Raw genomic sequence first — 17,420 nt, forward strand, 5'->3', positions numbered from 1 at the left:
ATAATATGTAAGAAAGCAGTAGATATTTTCCATGATACATATACATACACAGTCTTCTTCCAAGTTAGACACAGGAGAATACTCACCCCAGAGCGTAACCTCTGTGGTCCTGTTTCCTGAACTCCTTGAGTCTGCCGGCTGGATTTCCACGAGGTTCTCTTGTTAAAAGGGTACTTAAAATTAGGCTGGCCGGCAGCACACCTTATGATGAAGCACAAAGAAGCCAGGCTCTGTGTGGATCAATTTCTCAGTCCCCTCAATTGCTCATCTTAAACTATCTAGATCCTGACACGTTTCCAAAAGGGGAAAGGGGAAAGGGGAAGGGGGAGGGGAACATAAAAAGTATTTGTTACATTTAAAAAATAGGGGGAAGGGGAAAGAGCTATATCAATGTTCACCTCATTCAACTTCCTTGAGTGATGGCCCTATGATGTTGCTTAAATAGATAATACATGGACATTTGCACATTGAATGCAAACACTGTTCACAAAAAGGTCATAGCTTAGAAAGACAGATGGACTTTTGTTTGGGCAAATAATATCATTGAAGTGATAGATCAAAAATAAAACACTGAAGAGCTATAAAAGATCTTCTGAGTAATCAACTCTAGTAGCAAAACATCCACATTACAAAGCCCTTAATTTACAAATCTCATTACTCTTACACAGCTGCTAAAAATAGTGTGTAGGTATGTATTTATATTTGACTTATCCTTCAAAATCTAAGGACATAAGAAACCTGTTTAAAACAAACAAAAAATCAGACAGGAACTTGATATGCTTTTCCCTCCTAAGAATAGCAGCTCTCAAGGCAAATTTCTTAGTATAAAGCTCTCAAATGTTTCTTCTATTTCTTTGGTCTTCACTATTTATAAATTCACAGCAAAATTAAAACAAGTAGAAAGACAGGGCTTAAGGAACAGTCATGGAGAAAGTTCCAAACTGAGGTTTTCTTCTCTTCAGTTTTCTGTATTTCACTCGTTCTGCCCCTTCTTGAAGACTAAACTGAGTTAATGGAAGGTAATAAGAATCTTCTGCTTCAGTAGAGAAGTCACTTTGCATTCATGTCCATCGTTATTCAATCATTTTAAAGGCCACAGGAATCTATCACTATAAATGAAAAAACAAAACAACATATATCACAAGAGGCAAAATTACTATATATAAATGCTAAAGTGAGACATGGTCAAATGATCGATCTCGGAGACAAAGGTCTAGGAGACAAAACTCTTAAGTCCAATTTAGACATTAATCTATAGCAACAACATAACTGGCTAAAATTATTTTAAAGATTTTTAAAGGATTTTAGAAAAGTCATCTGAAGGAATATACTTTTTAAATAACAGTTTCTCCAGTTAGCTATCAAAGGTAATTCAGACATGCAAATTAGTCTGTTAGATTTAGATTTTCTCTCATATATGGAATAGCTTGCCATAAGTGGTCAAAGAGTTATAACTTACTGGTTATTACCACAGTCAACTATCTAATTGTTTAGTACTAACCACAGACAGATGCGTAAAAACAAGACATCCGTCATAGCATTCCTCATGTATTTACATATTCTTAGATACCTACTTATCAATTAAAAGACTTAAGTGCTTATGCTCTGACTTAAAATATGCAGTAAGAGATAACACAAATACTTCTTTGGCAAATTCCCAACATTCTTCCAAAGACTAGGAAGTTTTCTTTCTTTCTTTTTTGTAATAGATTAAAAAATATTTATTTATTTATTTATTTGGCTGTGTCAGGTCTTAGTTGCGGCACGCAGGATCTTCACTGCGGTATGTGGGATCTTTCGTTGCAGTGTGCGGGCTCTTCGCTGTGGCACACCGGCTCCAGAGCGGGCTCAGTAGTTGCAGCACACAGGATTAGTTGCCCCATGGCACGTGGGATCTTAGTTCCCTGACCAGGGATCAAACCCGTGTCCCCTGCATTGGAAGGCGGATTCTTAACCACTGGACCACCAGGGAAGTCCCTAGAAAGTTTTCTGATATGAGAGAATGCTTGCATCTGTGGGCAATTCTGGTCTACACTGGTATTCTAGTTTACAGAGTATTTCTCATATAATTAATTCATGTTTAAGAAATACTAAATTCAGAATAGTAAATACCTCTTTGGGGAAACAATGGGAAAGGAATCAAAAAAAGGTTCCGGAGGGCTTCAATTGTATCTGTAATACATTATTAAGCTGAATGATGGGTATATGACTGTTCACTTGTTCTCTACATTTTTTTAATATACATATAATACATACATACATACATACATACATACATACATATATATACACACACACACACACACACACACACACACACACATATCAACCATGCAGAGTATATATATTCCTTCAGCGCACATGGAATAGTTTTAAAAACTGACCTTATACTAGTTAAAAGAAATCTCAATTAGTTCCAAAGAAGAAAACAGTCTGTGTTCTCTAACTATGCTATGTTAAATCAGGAAACGACTTTCTCTTGCAGTGCCCGCTCTCCTTCCCCTTCTTGAAGAAATCCTGTCCAAAGCCATAAGGTGGGGTCAGGCAAGGTAAAGTCCTCAAAGGGGGAGCTCAAGGCCAGAGCAGGGTGCTGGGGCATAATCAGGGTGTCTACACGGGGTGGAAGGATAGCGAAATGTGTGTACGGCAGCAGTCCTGTGCGGGATGTCAGGACTGTTGGGCAACGTAAGGTCAATGTCCCAGTACGAGGGCAGCCTAATGCAGAGTGTGAGAGCCTCAGGTGGAATGAGGTGGACACCCTGGCAGAGGGACACAGCCAAATAGGTTGAGGGCTTCCACGCAGCAAGGTGCCTTGCACAGTTGTTACAATTTATATGTGGTTAGGAAGGAACACATGCACGGGAAGAGGTGATAAATGGAGGCTGGTTACATACTGGGATTTGATCAAAAATTAAGAAATATTAAGGAAAAATGGGAGATTTCTTACTGTGAGAGAAATGATACACTGATAAAGAAAAATTCAAAATTCTTAAATAGAACGACAAAAACCACTACGAATAAATTTGCACTGTAACAGCTACAGCAATACTTAATATAAGCTTTAAAAATGTAAAAAAAAAAAAAAAAAGACTAAAACCAAACTGATCTTTATCGTTCTTTTCCCAACATTTTTATCATGATAGGAAGAGAGCAACAAAGCAAATCTAAAGAAACAGAAAGGAGAGAAGCAAAAAAAGGTCAAAAAAAATAGAGATGATGTTTAAAAATGATAATTCTTTTGAAAAAGATTAATAAGAAACAAACTCATGTGACTTCCCTGGTGGCGCAGTGGTTAAGAATCCGCCTGCCAGTGCAGGGGACATGGGTTCGAGCCCTGGTCCGGGAAGATCCCACATGCCGCGGAACAACTAAGCCCATGTACCACAACTACTGAGCCTGTGCTCGAGAGCCCACGAGCCACAACTACGGAAGCCCGCGTACCTAGAGCCCGTGCTCTGCAACAAGAGAAGCCACCGCAGTGAGAAGCCTGCGCACCACAACAAAGAGTAGCCCCCGCTCACTGCAACTAGACAAAGCCCGCACGCAGCAACAAAGACCCAACAGAGCCAACAATAAATAAATAAATTTATAAATGAAAAAAAAGGGAAGAAAACAAACTCAGGTAAAACTGCTTGGGGAAAAATATTTGAAGAAGATAGCATGAAAAAGAGGAAATAAACACAACAGATAAAGAAACATCATGAGTAAAATAATATTATGAGCAATTATATGCTAATAAATACGAGAATCTTAGATACATTTCTATGAAATGGCAAAACTGGCACAGTAATAAAAAACTTGAATAGACCTGTATATATTATTACATACACCATGTACACTTAAATGTGAATCAGAAAGCCCCCCCCTCCAAAAGGGTGCCAGGTGAAGAAGAAAAACTCAATCCCTGCCTGTAATTTGGTCTCTTGGGTAGCAAAGAGGTGCCTAGTTAGTGAGCTGGGACAGGATGGGTTGGTTAGCACTTTGGCCCAGGCCTTGAGTTAGAGGCCAGCCTGCACAAAGAATAGCTAGTTCAAGGATAATCCCTTGATATTGGTTCTGTGGTCCAGCCTAGAGATTTTGAAAATCAGGAGTGACTGCAAGACACACACTGGGGAAAACCAGCTTTTAATATAAACAAATTAAAAGAAGCCAATTCACAAAATATTTAGAAAGAAGTAAAATACACAGAACTTCATAACTGATGGGATATGGGGGTAAAGGAGAAATAATGGCTCATACTCTGATTTCTAGCTTATATAACTAGGTAAATGACCATCACATAATTGACTGATATAGGGATAAATGCCGACTGGCTGTTGTTCCTTCAGTATAATTCAGGGTTGTTTTTATATAGGTCTATACCTGTAATACCTAGTACATGATGACAATGTTCCTGTAATAGATTCTTATAGAAAAATATCAATTAAATAAAGCTTCCTTCTGAAAAAGACATAATTAACTGTTTGTTGCATTCTTTTTTTGTTATAAGAATTGTGGTTTAAACCACAGAGAACCTGAAAATCTCTGTGAGATGAATCATCCATCAGGTTATAAAACTGATAGACACAAAGGAAAATGCCTGAATTTTAAACATAAGCAGTTCCCCTTTACAACCCCCACTAGATGCATTCCAATCTTCTAATTGACACACACCAACTTTTCAGTCAACACTCAGTCCCAAATTTCTCTAGCAGTCTCAGTTGAGGCAGTGACTGTAGAGGGAATATTAACTGACAATGCTTTGCTACTGGTGTGAAAGTTCTAAAGTTGTTATATATCCTGTAACTACTTACCGACCATCTCTAACATACCAGGATGTCAAACTATATAAGAGTATGGTCTGTGCATGTACGTGTAGAGTATGTGGTGGGGAGGAGATGAATGACAAATGGGAAATGAAGAAAGAGGACAGATAAAGGAAAAAGAAATTCCTGTTTTAGAAGCAAAAGACTATAATGCCAATAATGGTTTCACTAGGAGGGTGGAACTATGGGCATTTTGTTTTATCTTCTTAGTCAAATGTTTTTGTAATGAATTACTTTGCTCTGCAAATTTTTATAAAATTTTATAAAGTTATTTGGTGATGCCTTTTGGGGCTGTAGCTATTTTTACAGAGCAACTAATTGGAGGAAATTTTGTTTAACTACCGAGAAATTTTGAGAAAGAAAAATACATCACTCAAAACTCTTCTGGTGGGGGGGTGGGGAAATCAAGATTAAAAAAATTTAAATATGAGATGTCAAGTATGTGGTCTGGAGCACAGAGAAGTCTGCTCTGGAGAAAGAATTTTGGGAATTGTTAGTGTTTGGTAGATGATGTTTAAAATCAGAAGAGATGAGAGCTAAGGAGAATATAAAGATTTATATAAGAGTTTCAAGTCCTATTTATTCCATCCCTTAGTTTCCATTTCTATTTGTCACTCCAGGTTCAAGTTTCTCTTCAATTAAAAAACTGGTTTCGGGGGCTTCCCTGGTGGCGCAGTGGTTGGGAGTCCGCCTGCTGATGCAGGGGACACAGGTTCATGCCCCGGTGCGGGAGGATCCCACATGCAGCGGAGCGGCTGGGCCCGTGAGCCATAGCCGCTGAGCCTGCACGAACGGAGCCTGTGCTCCGCAATGGGAGAGGCCACAGCAGTGAGAGGCCCACGTACCGCAAAAGAAAAAAATTAAAAAATAAAAAAAATAAAAAACTGGTTTTGGGGACTTCCCTAGTGGCGCAGTGGTTAAGAATCCACCTGCCAATGAAGGGGACGCGGGTTCGAGCTCTGGTCTGGGAAGATCTCACATGCCGCGGAGCAACTAAGCCCGTGCGCCACAACTACTGAGCCTGCGCTCTAGAGCCCACGAGCCACAACTACTGAAGCCCGCACGCTTAGAGCCAGTGCTCCGCAACAAGAGAAGCTATCTCAATGAGAAGGCCCAGCACCGCAACAAAGAGTAGCCCCTGCTTGCCACAACTAGAGAAAGCCCGTGCACAGCAACGAAGACCCAACGCAGCCATAAATAAATAAACACACACACACACACACACACACACACACACAACACTGCTTTCACAGGCACTACTAGTCTCTTCCACCCTCGACCTCAGCCTCTACTCTTGGCTGCTAGATTTCTCTTCCAGAGTCCAGGTTCAAATTATATCACTATCCTGCTCAGAAGTTTTCCGGCTTCCCGCAGAATAGGATTTAAGTTTCTTGTTCTGATAGTCAAGAAATAAGCCTTTGGGGCTTCCCTGGTGGCGCGGTGGTTGAGAGTCCGCCTGCCGATGCAGGGGACACGGGTTCGTGCCCCGGTCCGGGAAGATCCCACATGCTGCGGAGTGGCTGGGCCCGTGAGCCATGGCCACTAAGCCTGCACGTCCGGAGCCTGTGCTCCGCAACGGGAGAGGCCACAACAGTGAGAGGCCCGTGTACCGCAAAAAAAAAAAAAAAAGAAAGAAGCCTTTCCCCACAAGTAAACTCCCTCTCTGAAATCCTCAAGGTACCTTAATTGTGCCTTCAAATTAAGTGTTAAGGAGTACTTAACACTTGCTCCTTCCAGGACAGTTATAAATGTTGATTCTAACTCCCAGCAGGCCCAGAACCTGTTGCTTCTAGAAAATCTTGCCTTGCCCTTCTTTGAAATTCACATAGCATCTAGCATGGTGCCTTGCACTCAGTAAGGATTCAAAGGTTTAATGAACTAATTTTTACAAATTATGATAAAGCAAGAATGCAAAGAAACTGTAACCCTCATACACTGCTGGTAGAAATATAAAATGGTGCAGATGCTGTGGAAAACAGTTGGTGGTTCCTCAAAAAGTTAAACACAGAGTTAGCATACGATCTAACATTTCTATTCCTAGGTATATAGCCAAGAGAAATGAAAACACATGTAAGTTAATGTTCACAGCAGCTTTATTTACAATATCCACAAGAAGCAACTCAAATGCCCATCAACAGATGAACAGATAAGCAAAATATGGTATATCCATACAATAGCATATTATTCAGCTATAAAAAGGAATGAAGTACTGATACATACTACAACAAGGATGACCCTTGGAATCATTAAGCTAAGTGAAAGATGCCAAATATACAAAACAACACATATTACATGATTCCATTTATATGAAATATCCAACCCATAGAGAACAGATTAGGGGCTGGAGGGAAGTGTGGCTGCTTAATGCATTCAAGGTTTATGTTTGGGATGATGAAAAAGTTCTGGACAGTGATGATGGTTGCAAAACACTGTGAGTGTACTTAATGCCACCAAACTGTATACTTAAAAATGGTTACAATGGTAAATCTTATGTGTATTTTGCCACAATTAAAAACAGTATTATAAAGCAGTTGTTAAGTCAATATAAATAGTCAATATTAAATATAAACAATGCTCTACATCATCCATTCTTTTTCAGGTTTTATCTAAGTGCTTTTGCTCTCTCCCTGCACATGTGTATCAGAACTGCCTATTTGAATACTTGATCCAACCATTCATTCATAAACATCTGTGAAATATCTTAGCTTTACAAATCCTATGACTTCTTGGCTACTCCACATATACCCAGCAATCTACAAGATACTTCACAACATGATCTAGTTTTATACCTTGTAATTAAGCTGCTAGAGAGGATGTCCCTGCCAGGGACCTTACCTCAATCTCCTCTACTTCAGGCTCTCATTACCACTCCACATGTGTTCATGATCTCATTAACTTTCATTTTCTCCACAGTCCAATGGTGTCACCATCTACTACTCCTGGTAACTCCAACCTCTATCTACACTGGTTTCACTCAATTAACCAAAAAAACCACACCCACTTCTCTGACTTAAAACAAAACCCCTTCCTCAAGTCTGAATATCCCTCGAGGTATTTAGGTTCATTTCCTTTCAGCCATTTTTTTTTTACAATTAGTTTTTATTTATTTATTTATTTTCAATTTTTGGCTGCCTTGGGTCTTCGTTTTTGTGCGCAGGCTTTCTCTAGTTGTGGCGAGCGGGGGCTACTCTTCATTGCGGTGCGCTGGCTTCTCATTGCAGTGGCTTCTTTTGTTGTGGAGCACAGGCTCTAGGTGTGTGGGCTCAGTAGTTGTGGCTCGTGGGCTCTAGAGCACAGGCTTAGCTGCTTCATGGCATGTGGGATCTTCCCATACCAGGGCTCGAACCTGTGTGCCCTGCACTGGCAGGCGGATTCTTAACCACTGTATCACCAGGGAAGTCCCCCTCCCTTCAGTCTTAACAAAACTTCCACAGAGAGCAGTGTACTCCTAGTATCTTCATTTTCTCACTCCCCCATTAATTTCTCAATCCACAGCAAAATTAATTTCCACTCAGAACTCCAAAGAACACTGATCTGTCCTTTTAATTCCAAAATTTGATGGGTAACTGCCAGTTTCTTTACCTCTAAAATCAAAGTTGTGCTACTTCACATGTTGAAGATTAATAAACCAACAAATATAAAAACGAGCACGTTACTATTTTACTGATTCTTAATCAAAGAGTGGGTGAAACAATACAAAGCCAGATGGGTTATTTAGTCCTATTCTGGGAGAATTCTTAATTAAAACACTGATCTGTGCAACTCCTAACATACATTTTATCCATCCTTCCTTCCTTCCTCCCACTGACACTGGGTTAGCCCTCCATTTCAGAGATTAACAACAAAAAAAAGCTGAGGCAGGCTATAATATGTTAAGGGACTTATCCAAGGTAACACATCTAATAAGCAGTTGGGTGAGGCCTGGAACACAAGTTTTCTTCACTGCTTTCTGAATTACACTGTGGTTGTTACTCTCTAGTCATGAAATGATTCCAATAGTTAGAAAAGTAGAACAAATTTCTTAAAATTTTATGGAGCAAGAAACTAAAGAGGGATGTTAATTTACATACACACACTTTTTTTTTTCTTTCTTTTTGTATTTCTCTCATTATTTGTTTATCTGTATTAGCCAAGACTGGCTGGCTTCCAGGCAAAACTGAAAGACTTGAAAAATTAAACCCTTCTGTGGTAAGAAAAAAAAACACAATAAAATGTGGCTAGTATGTACATGGTTCCTGATCTTAATAAAACTGCAATCTCATGTCCTTAGCCATGACAACCTTAAAGAACATGAACATAAATCCAACTCCATCATAGGGAAAACTAATTCAGAACATGTACTGCTGAGCCATGAAGTTCCAAGGAGCTGTCATATCCACAGCTAGCCAAGGGAAAGAATGCAAAGAAGCCACAAGAGGTTTTTTCTGCAAAACGTTATCAGGCTTATACCAACTGATCTTGGCTAAAAGGGATAAGTGGACATAGAGTTTGAAAGGAATTTCCCTACCTTCTACTTCCATATGCTCACTTCTCTGAAACTGACCTGCATAAGAAGGCACCTGTGGTCAAGACATCGTGTTAATTCTTCTTTCCCATGGATGGGTTCATAAGTGTCCTTCTCCTTCTCACCCATCTTACTATGGTGTGCTACCCCAAGTGGATTAAGAAGAAAAATTACAAGTCTTTTGATTCATGTCGGAGTGTTCTCATTATAGAATGTGGTGACAGGAGTGATGACAATTTTTGTTTAACAATCTCACTTTTTCGTCCCCTTACTAACATCAAAGAATGCTTCTGTAAGCAAGTATGATGAGAGCACAGAGGATGTGGGTAAGGTATAGAGCATTATTTCACCTAGGTGACAGAATCATAGCAATGTTCCTGGTAAAGCATTTTGGGAGATACCAATCCATTGTGAAGCTCAGCGAGGACTCATTCACTTGTGCCTAAGATCATGTCCTAGCTGCATTAAGAATGTGTGTCCCAGCTACATGCTTTGCACAATTCCAAGTTGTTGAGGGTGAAAAGGTCCTAAAAATTTACTTCCAAGAGATCAACACTAAATCTTTGAATACACATATGTTGGGGACTTACGTTCTGTTGAATAGTTATTCAACATGAAGAAACATTTTAATTAACTTTTGCTGAGAGATTTGATACTAAAATCCATATTCATTTGTGCACTGTCATACAACAGTATTTCACTGCACATTTACTCATTCCTACCATCTACTTATATTTGATTAATTTACGAAGACTCTTTAAGAGTTCTACTGCTTAAAACAAAGTTCCTAGCAAAATAAATCGCACTCTTAAAAACAGAACAACGGGCTTCCCTGGTGGCACAGTGGTTGAGAGTCCGCCTGCCGATGCAGGGGACACGGGTTTGTGCCCCGGTCCGGGAGGATCCCACATGCCGCGGAGCGGCTGGGCCCGTGAGCCATGGTCGCTGAGCCTGCGCGTCCGGAGCCTGTGCTCCGCAACGGGAGAGGCCACAACAGTGAGAGGCCCGCGTACTGCAAAAAAACAAAACAAAAAAACCCCAACAGAACACCTACATCTACATATTATGTAATACAAATGTTCTTGAAATGCAATCTAGGATATAATGGCCTAAACTTATAAACAGCAAAACAAAAACTAAACAAACAAAAAATCTTCTTTCAATTCAAATAATTTCTCCCTTTCAGATGTTGACATGCCATTTTACTTCTGTCAAAAGCATAACCTTCAACCATGAAATGAAATTTCTATTCCATCTATACTACACACAACAATTCAAAAGTTACCTCTAATAATGCCACTGAGGTTTGGCTCTAATATTTTTTTAAATAACCTGTGGGAAAACCCCAACATATGCAGTGTCTAATTTTTAGCCAATCTTGTTTAATTTTGGCTCCATAAAAAAAGTGCCTTTAAATACAAAAGTAATAGATATAATTTAGGCATTTGACAAGCCTTCTTTGATAAAGGCTTTTGGCATATCACCTATAAAGTGAGAAATCCAATGACTAGGTAACATCATCTCATAAATTAGGTAGTTTACAATCTGTGTATACCACAGAATTGAAAAAGGATGTAACCTAGTTCTCAGCTAATAGATCATAAAAATAAGTTTTGATTAATGATTTTTGGTAAGTAACTCTAAAAGGATTAAAAGAACTGAGTGGCACTGATGTAAAAAACCATATGTAGCATTTTGGGAACTTATATCCATAAAAGTGAAAAACAGGAAGTGACATGATATTGAACTATTTTCATTCTGTTAAGTAACATTTTCCTATAGCAACGATCATCTAAATAATTTATTTTTAACTGTCTCCCATTGAACCAAGGCACAAAGAACACTGTCTTGTATAGCTGGTACTCAATAAATATTTGCTGAATGAATGCATAAATAAATGAAGGAATTGCTAATAGGTACTACATCTTCAAATTCACAAGGTAATGCCAAATTGCTTTCCAATCAGGTCACCAGTTTACACCACCGGCAGTGGTTATTTTTAGATTTCCATATGCTCCACACCCTCACAAAGTTAGGTATGGCCAGTTATTCTCTGCTCTGCTGGTGGGTATAAAATGATGACTTACCGCAGTCTTTGTTTACATCATTTAATCTATTTATCATCTCTTTGTGTTTTGTTTTTTGGTAAAACATCTATTCTTATCATTTTACCATTCTTTTGGTAGCTGATCTTTTTCTTATCTGAAATAAGAGAATACAATAGACCCCAATCCTCTGATTATAGTGTTGCATATATCTTTTCCAACTTCATGGTTTTTTTAAAAATACATTTTTTAATATTAATTAATTAGTTTGTTGATTTTATTTAGGCTGCGCCTGGTCTTAGTTGCGGCATGCGGGATCTAGTTCCCCGGCCAGGGAATCAAACCTGGGTCCCGCCCCCTGCATTGGGAGCATGGTGTTTTACCCACTGGACCACTAGGGAAGTCCCCGTGGTTTTTTATTTTTTTGATGAACACAAGTTCTTACTTTAAATGTAGTTGATACACCTGAAACTAACACAACATTGTAAATCAACTACACTACAATAAAATTTTTTTAAAAATGTAGTCAAAGCTGTTGATCATTTCCTTTATGATTTTTTTTCCAGCCATGTCACATAGTATGTGGGATTTTAGTTCCCCAACCAAGGATCAAACCCGTGCCCCCTGCAGTAGAAGCGCGGAGTCTTAACCACTGGACTGCCAGGGAAGTACCTATGATGTGTATTTTTGCATCTAATGTATAAAAGCCTTTCTTCTCTAAGATTCAAAGAAGTTACCTATATTATCTTCTTAGTTTTATAGTTTTGCCTTTCACATTTAAGACATCAATCAGTTGGAACTGATTTGTATCCGGTATGAGGTCCAGGTCCAATTTCATTTTTTACCACGTGAGTAACTAATTGTCCCAAATCATTCTTTCTCCACTGATTTATAAAGCCAGCTCAGGGAGTCCCCTGGTGGCCTAGTGGTTAGGATTCCGGGCTTTCACTGCCCTGGCCTGGGTGCAATCCCTGGTCGAGGAACTGAGATCCTATAAGCCACACACCCCTGCCCAAAGGCCAGCTCAATTATAAATTGTTTCTATATATGTATGGGTCTGTTTCCAGACTTCTGTTCCATTGGTCTATTTGTCTATTCCTATACTACAACCATGTGTGTCTTAACTAAATTATGGCTTTATAATAATATCTTGGTATATAGTACGGCAAAGCCTCCCCACAAACATACATATTAAAGGCCTTGGTTATTTTGGCACTCTGCCCGTTCATATAAAATTTAAAACAAGCACGTCAAACTGGGGATATGAGGCCGTTATGACACTGCTTGGAATACCAATGAACCAATCTAGATCAATACAGGAGAATTTTTTTTTTTTTTTTTTTTTTGGTACACGGGCCTCTCACTGTTGTGGCCTCTCCCGTTGCAGAGCACAGGCTCCGGACGTGCAGGCTCAGCGGCCATGGCTCACAGGCCCAGCCACTCCGCGGCATGTGGGATCTTCCCGGACCGGGGCACGAACCCGTGTCCCCTGCATCGGCAGGCGGACTCTCAACCACTGCGCCACCAGGGAAGCCCCAGGAGAATGTTTTTATGATAAATTTTCTAAATCATGAGCATGCTCAATATCCGACTTAAGTATTCTTTAACATCTTTGAATAAAATTTAAAATATTTCTCCCTAAAGACCTTACATACTTTTTTTCGTAGGCTTACTCCTAAATACTTTATTTTTTTATGCGATTGTGTCATTTCCTTTAAATGATAATACTGTTTACTATTGGTATAAATCACATCAAGCCATTTTGCTAAACTCTTCAGAATTCTACTAATTTGTAGATTCCACAAATAATGACAAAGAAACTCTTTTCGAACATGTTAACTTTTCAGTGCCTATCAGATATCTAAGTGGAGATGTTAAGTAGGCAGCCAGATATGAATTTACAGTTCATGGTAGAGGTATACACTAGAAACAGAAATTTCATTTAAATCCATGGACCTAGATGAGATCACCAAAGAAATGAATGTAGACAGAGAGGAACTTTGGTGTATTATAACTTTAGAAAGTGTGGGGACTCAAGCTAAGCAGCAGAAATGTATTTCAAGAAAGTAGGAATGACCAGCTATATCAAAGGCCATTAAATGAGATGGAAGACTGAGAACTGACCACTGGATTTAGCAACGTGGAAGTTCTCAGTGACCATGTTGGATAAGGGCAGTAGTGAGAGCCTGGTTTGGGGTGTTTAAAAGGAAGGAATTGTAGACTGCAAGTACAGAAAATTCTTTTGAAGAGTGTTGCTACAGAACCAAGAAATGGGGTAGTGGCTAGAAAGAGATGTGTGGTCAAAAGAAAGAACTGTTTTTGGTACACTGATGGGAATGACCCAGTAAAGAAGAAAAAACTGAAGCAGCTGATGATGCAGAAAACTGTTGAAACAATATTCTTAAGGAGGTGAAGAGGAGAGGGATCTGATGCATCAGCAGAGATCAGCTTTCAGTAGGTTTGCACATACTTTGTTTACGGTGACAGTTGGGAAGGTAGAGTACCTGAGTACTGCTGCAATGAGAGCTTAGAATGTCTATTCTGATTGCTTTTATCTTCTCAAAGTAAAAAGTCTTCAGCTAAGAGTGACAATGGGTAGGTGAGGCAGAGGAGGGAGTTACAGGTTTGAGGAGAGTTAGGGTATGAAATGGGAGCTGCAGAGTCAATGAAAAAGGAGATATCGTAGTTTCCCAGCACAATAAGGGTTCACACTTGTAAGTTATCATGAATTTAAAGTGAGACTAGTCTGCAGAGTTCTGTAGTTTAAATTACTCAGTCCATCACTGTAACTCCCTCAACTCTGGCTCTTCTCTCCATGACCTGTACCCAACTCCCAAAAGTCCCACCTCAGTTAAATCCAACTGTTGCTTATGCCGTTCATCACCCATGAAGCTGATTGCGGTAGAAGAACACACAAAACCATGCTTCTAAACATTTCAGTTTTCTACAACAAAGAACCCTGACCAATATACTCTTAAAGGTCAGTAACTTATGAATCACCACCCACAATGGCTTACACTGTTTACATGTTCCTGGGCCAATCCTATCTTAAAATCCTTCTCCTGGTTTCCATGACATTACATCATTAGAGCAGTAGTTTGCAGACTTGGACTGCATCAACTATAAAATTTCAAAATATGTTTCAAGGGCTGATACAGGTTGGCAATTTTATTTGGATAAGTAGAACATTAAAAAATATATCCTAATACTATCATTTCATAAGAGAAAAGGCAATAATGCCGTAAAAGAAAATCTTGAGAAAAAGGACAACTCATGTTTGGAAGGAAGGAAGTAAGGGAAAGAGGAAAGTTGGCATCCTTATATTGATAATATTCACAAAGCGCCGGTATAATCTTTGTCAGGGAGCAGCAAGAGTGGCAACCATGGCATCAAGATATCCTGGTGGTCTTCTTACCCTTAATTACTTCTTTTCTCTTTTCTTTTGCTCTGTAAATATAACGGCTACCTAAAAGCTTTGATGCAGCACTTTTGTTTCTTTGGAATCTCTTCACCATCTCATTCATTTTCAGGTCTTCAGTTCTCACATGGAATTTCTACTTCATGAAGCATTAAATCATGCACATAACTATACTCAAGCATCCATCACAATGCATTATATTTACCTGTTTACATATTTATTTCCCCTATGCTTGGCAGGGATTAAATTAATAGCAAGTGGGGTAATCTCTTACTACAGACAGGATGACCAAAAGTAATAATTTCTTTTTTTTCCCTAAATTTTATTTATTTTTGGCTGCTTTGGGTCTTTGTTGCTGCGTGTGGACTTTTAGTTGTGGTGAGTGGGGGCTACTTTTCGTTGCGGTGCGCAGGCTTCTCATTGAGGTGGCTTCTCTTGCTGCACAGCACGGGCCCTAGAGCACGCGGGCTCAGTAGTTGGGGGCGCATGGGCTCTAGAGCGCAGGCTGAGTAGTTGTGGCGCTTGGGCATAGTTGCTCCGTGGCATGTGGGCTCTTCCTGGACCAGGGATCGAACCCATGTCCCCTGCGCTGGCAGGCGGATGCTTAACCACTGCGCCACCAGGGAAGTCCCAAGTAATAATTTCTTTAAGAGATGTTGACAACTCTATGAATTAGTATCTCCTTTAACTGTTCCTAAGAGCTCTCTTTGAACATTCTTTATTCCTTTAACTGCAGAGTCCAAGATTACTAACTCTGGATAAATTCAGATATTCACTGGCCCTAAAATTTCCTTTCCAAATCTCATGATTTGAAAAGAATATTACTTAGTTTTGTTTGTTTGTTTGTTTCTGCAGTACGCGGGCCTCTCACTGTTGTGGCCTCTCTCATTGCGGAGCACAGGCTCCGGACGCGCAGGCTCCGCGGCATGTGGGATCCTCCCGGACTGGGGCACAAACCCGCGTCCAAGCCCTATTACTTAGTTTTAAATGTCTATCACTCTCACTGCCTCTAAAGGACTGAGGAACCCTACAGTAATCTATACTCATTTCCTAACTGTGCATCAGTTTCCCTCCCAAGTCCTCAATAAGAACTCCAGGGTTACTGGTGCCTTGCTTAAGTTTATTTTTAACCTTCACACTGATACTTCATCACAGAAAAGAGCCCAAAGCCATATTCTACCTTGTTATTTATTTTAATTTCAGGAGATTAATGTGTACCTAAGAACTTCTAAAGGCTATGAAATTTGGTCACCTCTTTCAATGAACCAAAAGAGGATATAATATACCTTTAAGATTTCTTCCACTACAGTTCTTTCTGTTAAGAAAACAACATTACTCTGAATCACTCACAGACTCATACATACTTTTAAAACCTGAGTAAAATTATGGGATACTATTCCACACCTACCAAACTGGCAAAAACAAATCCTGAAACTATCAAGTGCTGATAAAAATATAAAGCAACAGGGAATTCTCATATATTGCTGGTGTGAGCGTAAACTTGTACAACCATTTTGGAAAACAGTTTGACAAATACAAAGTTCAAGCTGTGAAACCCCTATGACCCACCAATCTTTCTTTTTTGTTTTCTGAATTTCTTTTTAACATCTTTATTGTAGTATAATTGCTTTACAATGTTGTGTTAGTTTCTGCTGTATAACAAAGTGAATCAGCTATACGTATACATATATCCCCATATCCCCTCCCTCTTGCATCTCCCTCCCACCTTTCTTATCCCAGCCCTCTAGGTGGTCACAAAGCACTGAACTGATCTCCTGAGCTGATGTCCCTGTGCTATGTGGCTGCTTCCCACCAGCTAGCTATTTTATATTTGGTAGTATATATATGTCAATGCCACCCTCTCACTTTGTCACAACTTACCCTTCCCCATCCCCGTGTCCTCAAGTCCATTCTCTATGTCTGCATCTTTACTCCTGCCCTGCTCCTAGGTTCTTCAGAACCATTTTTTTTTTTTAGATTCCATATATATGTGTTAGCATATGGTATTTGTTTTTCTCTGACTTACTTCACTCTGTATGACAGACTCTAGGTCCATCCACCTCACTACAAATGACTCAATTTCATTTCTTTTTATGGCTGAGTAATATTCCATTGTATATATGTGCCATATCTTCTTTATCCATTCATCTGTTGATGGACACTTAGGTTGCTTCCATGTCCTGGCTATTGTAACTAGTGCTGCAATGAACATTGTGGTACATAACTCTTTTTGAATTATGGTTTTCTCAGGGTATATGTCCAGTAGTGGGACTGCTGTGACCCACCAATCTTAAAAATACATGAAGGTAAGACAAAATATATAAGAATGTTTGCTACAGAATTGTATACAGTAGACAAAAAACTAAATTACCTAAATGTCCACCAATAGACTGATTAAATTGTGGTATATGTGTACAATGCTGTACAGCAGGAAATAATTACATTAGATATATGTATAAGCAAAATGGGTGACTCTCACAAAGCAGAATAAAAAAGTTGTAAAAATTGAAAACTATATGATACCATATAAGGTTTCAAAAAATGAATAACAATATTAGTTTTGGGATATAGTCATATAAAGCAAAATTATTTAAAAATGCAAGTGTATTATCAATACCAAATTCTGGATGAAAGACACAAAGACATGC

The 17,420-nt window shown here is 39.2% G+C and overlaps 1 protein-coding gene across 5 annotated transcripts in view; it reads right to left on the reverse strand.

The window, feature by feature from the left end:
- Positions 1 to 17,420, reverse strand: part of GPBP1L1 (GC-rich promoter binding protein 1 like 1) — a 57,690-nt gene that overhangs the window by 27,747 nt on the left and 12,523 nt on the right. For all 5 annotated transcript variants that reach the window (XM_079899224.1, XM_079899226.1, XM_079899225.1 and 2 more), the window contains exon 2: positions 87 to 1,109. The gene's annotated coding sequence lies outside the window, so the exon portion shown is untranslated. The remainder of the gene's footprint in view (positions 1 to 86; positions 1,110 to 17,420) is intronic.

Source organism: Stenella coeruleoalba, assembly GCF_951394435.1.
Source record: "Stenella coeruleoalba genome assembly, chromosome: 1".
Classification (NCBI taxonomy): Eukaryota; Metazoa; Chordata; class Mammalia; order Artiodactyla; family Delphinidae; genus Stenella; species Stenella coeruleoalba.